This window comes from Dendrobium catenatum, unplaced genomic scaffold, assembly GCF_001605985.2.
Source record: "Dendrobium catenatum unplaced genomic scaffold, ASM160598v2 original_scaffold_188547, whole genome shotgun sequence".
In the NCBI taxonomy this organism is placed as follows: Eukaryota; Viridiplantae; Streptophyta; class Magnoliopsida; order Asparagales; family Orchidaceae; genus Dendrobium; species Dendrobium catenatum.
This window is the reverse complement of record NW_021506965.1, coordinates 1-4,919: the sequence shown is the minus strand read 5'-3', so window position 1 is coordinate 4,919 and position 4,919 is coordinate 1. Positions and strand designations below refer to the sequence as shown.

Below are 4,919 nucleotides of genomic sequence, written 5' to 3'. Positions count from 1 at the left end.
TATCCAAATAATGCTTTAACCCTTCCAAATGTGGTTCGGGCCCCCGGTTGACCTCTCATGAGCTCGCATAGAAATTTTCTTTCTCCTCTAAGATAGTAAGATTTTCTTATCCTCCTTAACACTGGCTCAAGCATTAGCAATTTGATCCTCAAGGGTGCACATCTGTTCTAGCACAAAAGCCAATAAATATTCAACTTGCCATAGCCACATTTGTTGTATTAAATGAGAAGATAGTAAGTTGAAATTCTATGTTCAAAAAACAAAGAGCGGCCTCGACAAGCAATTATTGTAAATCTTTAACCCATTGACAAGAATTATAGACTAAACTCGTAAGCACTGTGACCTTTGACTTTGAAGACAAATAAAGTGAATCAATTGCATCATAGTTCGACAAAAGATGATATAAAGTTCTCTAAGGAAACTCTCTATGAAGCATCGATAACTTCTTGTTATTTGACTATCTCTGATTGGAGATCTATGACATTCACTGGATTCTCCTACAGGTAAAATAAAACCTCAGATATTAACCCATCCTAGTCATGTTTTCACATATCATTTAAGGCAGGACTTACATGATATGGATCCTCTGAGGTTTCGTTTGGGACGGCTTTCTTATTGCTTCTTAAAGCAACTTTCTAGTACAAAATTTTAAATTTTTTTACTAAAAAGCTACTTTAAGAAGCAGTAAGAAAATCGTCTCAAACGAAGCCTAAGTTTATTACAAGACTTGGCATAGGGGACCAGGCACATGAGGATTTGAGAATATGGTGGCAAGAGGCTTATGATCGTAGTCCAATTCTAAGTTTGCTCTTACTCTAATCGTGCTGCCTTTCACTAAGTTTCTCTTGTTCGCCTTGACAAAAAAACTCAATATTTGTCCTTCACATTCACTTAGGTCATCTAAAGCTTTTGAATGAGCCATCAATGCAATTTGTGATTATCGATGTTCGTAACCCTTTGAGTAGGAGACTAGACCATCTCTGATGGGTGGGACTTATATAGCCAAATTGAAGTGGGTAATGGTTTCAAGGTGGAGCCCTCATGGTCAAATTGATATTATAAATGGGGCATCATTCTTAATGAGAGAATAAAATAGAATAGTTAAAACTATCATTTTCTCCCTTTTGTTTGGTTAAAATAATTAAAGTTTTTCTTTTTTTTTCTCTTATTCTTTTTTTTTATTATTATTATTCACTCTTCAAAGTGGAAATAGAATAAATGATCTAAATGTATACCTTAATAATTGGATTTAGATGGAGTGAGTAAAACCGGTAGATCAAAAGAAGGGTTTAAAGACGCCGGCCTAGAGTCACTCGCCTCAATTAGAAAGACACTCAACCTAAATCATGAAGTAACTCGTCTGAAATAGAGAGTCACTTATCTTTGCTAGAAAGGCAATCCTCATAGACTATGGAGTTACTCACCTCAACCAAAGGTCACTCTTCTTAGTTGGAAAAGAACTCATCCAAGACTATAAAGTTGTCACTCACCTCAATTATGAGTAATTATTCCGTCATGTTATCGAATGCATCCGGAAACCAATAACAAAACGCCACGTCACTAAAGTGCTCGGTACAGCGTGCTCGGTACACTCGGTATGCTCAGTATTTTCACCGGATGTAATAATTTTTCCTCAATTAGAGGACTTGTCCTAGACTAGAGAATCACTGTCCTCAAAAATACAAAGCTACTCGCATGCCTACAAGAGATATAAACATATATTATTAAGTAATGGCCATCACACCCATTCTGTCGATGGTCCGTCCCAGGCACTATCAAAAAGTGTCCTGAATACTCACCAGAAGAAGCTATTCACATTTAACAGTAAGAGTTCTATCCACTCATCTCCAACTATCACATAATATATTATTTATTTATTTTTAAGTGTAGCTTCTCCTATAATATATTACTATGGGGTCAAAATGTCATTTTTAGAGATGTATACAATAATTTCTACAGGAAGTTCTTTGAGTATTTTATGTTAATAAGGGAAATTGTAAGTGCTCCGGTTTTTTTTTTCTCTCTTCTCAACTTCTTTATTTTTGTATTCGTGCCCTTTTCATTGAGTACTTGCTAATTTTTCAAGTAAGATTCATATATTTTCCACATTCAATTTTGAATTTAACAATGTTCAAAGGGGAAAAATTTATGGGGCCTAACACAATTTAAATGAATCCCTTAATGTTTGTAGTTGATTACAAATGAGGCCCTCCCTTAGGGGGATGGCCTTGGCTCGATGTAGCATATATACATTATATAGAGTTCATTACATGGTGTGAGTTTGAAGAATCATTATTGACATGTTCATTTGGTCGGTAGGACTATAGGCGACAAACCATGTAGGTCGAAAGGATTGTAGTTGGATGACAGAGGTCAGAATGATTGTAATCGGATGATGGTGATCGAAAGGATCGTTGTTGGGTGGCGACGAAGGTTAGAAAGACCGTAGTTGGGTGATGTTAGTAGGAAGAATCATAGTCGACTGACGACATATGTTGAAAATATTATAATATGTAGATGTTAATCAAAGAGAGCTTAGTCGGCGGGCGACGCAGGTCAGAAAGATCATAGTCAGTGGGTGATGGAGGTTAGAAAGATCATAATAGGCGGGCGGTCGGAAAGATCGTAGCCGGCAGGCGACGTTGGTGTCCAGGTAGAAGTCTAGCGATGATCGATGGTCAGGAAAATATTGGATGACGGCAAGTGATCGAGCAGAAGTTCGACAATAATCGGTGGTCTAACATAAACCTAGTGGAAGTTAGTGGCTGAGTGGAAGTCCAACGAAAGTCCGGCAATGACTTATGGCTGGGCGAAATTCTGGCAATGACTGGTGTCTAGGCAAAAGTTCGACAATGGCTGGTGGTTGGGCGGTGGTCGAGGAGGTGCTTAGTGGCAAGAGAGTTCTCAAATACATCTTCCATATTTTCTTCTTGTTTTCCTCCCACTCCGTGAAAAATGAGGAGTTTATTTACAATTTTTTAGGAGTTGCGTGGATAGTAAATAGGAAGAATATCAAAGGCATATTGGGAGCATTTCGAATGGACTGCCAATATCGACTCTCTTGATTATGGGTCATTTATCAAGTATTGAAGTGTCTTAATGATATTAGAATTTGACGATCTTGGACTCTTTGGATTCATCTCGTAGAGCCACTCGATTCTACTATAAGAATGTCACATTTGGATGTCATTTGTTTATTCAATTTATGCCTTCAACCCTATAAATATACTTTGTGCCCTTGATTTGAATTTATTTGGGATCGGATTGAGTCGAATTAGGTGTCATTAGGTTTGTCTTTTTGGGACGTTCAATCCGACTATAAGTTTACTGAGCTTAAAGTTCGAATGATCTCAAATCTAATTTCAGAAGTTTCCAATTTAAAATTTTCCTTGATATTCATGCCAAATGAAGATAATTTTTGATGATATATCAAAAACTGATACAAACTTTAATTAATTAAGAATTATTAAAATACAATCAAACAATATATATAGAATTCTAATGGTGAATTTAGAATACTAAGGGTGGGTTTCTGTTAGCTGTAAAACCTCAACTCTTGGATATTTTCAATTTCTTCGCCTCACAGATTTTTAGTTACTGACATTGATTCACACTCACCACATCTTTAAGAAAAAAAAAAAAAAGAATCCAAAGGCTATAGAAGCCTTGACCCTGCTTGTAAGACTAGTCATGCAATTTTAGACTAAGGCATTGTTTGGGACAGTTTTCTTCCTGCTTCTTAAAGTGGCTTTCTAGTACAAAAATTAAAATTTATGTACTAGAAAGCGGCTTTAAGAAGCAGGAAAAAAGTTGTCCCAAACGAAGCCTAAGAAAAAAAGAGGTGAGTAGGTGAGTTGTGAAAGCAATGAAATCTAATTGAGTTACAAAAGCTAAAGAAGATGAAACACCTAAGAAATACAAGCCAATGGAGCTCCATAACTCACTCAAATCCATGCATTGGGGTACACATTAAGTAGAAGAATTTATAAAGGTTAAAAAAAAATTGCACCATATTTTGATAAATTGTTTTATCAGCATGAATTTTAAAATAAACAAACAAACTTTATGATGTAAAAGATATAAATTTTGAAATGTATGCAATATTTCTTACATGATTACATTACATAAATCAATGTCACACTATATACATAAACAAATCGGCAATGTCTACTGTGCTTGTAAGCATGCCTTTTAATAAATACAAGCCAAAAGAGAACTACGTTTCACACATAAAATTGCCCGGTAGATAAAATTTACAAAAAAATTGTTATAATTTAGGTTTTGTTTGGGACGGATTTCTTACTGCTTCTTAAAGCAACTTTATAGTAAAAAAATTAAAATTTTTATGCTAAAAACTACTTTAAAAGCAGTAAAAAATCCTACCCAAATGAAACCTTAATCTGTAGTAGTCTTATCGAAGTAAGCCGTGATTGATTTCAGCTTTCCATTTAAATAATTATTCTCGACCTGCAAGCAAAGAGCACGATTAAGCTTTAAAAAATATGTAATGAAGGGATTTTAACAGGCCTTCCTAATGTTTTTACATGAATTATCACAGAAAAGATGGCAAAGATTAAAAAATAAAATAAAAACTGCAGCTAAAAGCAAGGTCTCTGTGTCTGTATTCTGGGAGATGCTATAATACCAGTCATCATGAAGGAGCAAAATTAACAAGGAAAAAATCAGAACAAAGTACCTCCAGGTTCCATGGAGGATCAGCTAACAGAGAAAGCTCCACCAATTGGGCCAAATTAACATTTCGAGGAAGAAACATTACAACTTTAGCAGCAATCATGCTTGCAATTTTAAAAAGATAAAACCTGATTCAACAAAGAAAAGTTAGGGGAAAGGATAAAATTGTAATTAAAAAATTGCAAGAATGAACATGCAAGAAGGAAAAGACCAACCCATCACGAGGC

At 35.3% G+C, this 4,919-nt stretch overlaps 1 long non-coding RNA gene across 1 annotated transcript; it reads right to left on the bottom strand.

Annotated features, from left to right (window-relative positions):
- Positions 1–4,041: 4,041 nt before the first annotated feature.
- LOC110112902 lies at positions 4,042–4,919 on the bottom strand. Its single transcript, XR_002305097.2, has 3 exons — positions 4,908–4,919; positions 4,697–4,820; positions 4,042–4,467 (listed from the first exon to the last, which is right to left on the bottom strand). It is a non-coding gene; the product is annotated as an uncharacterized LOC110112902 (long non-coding RNA).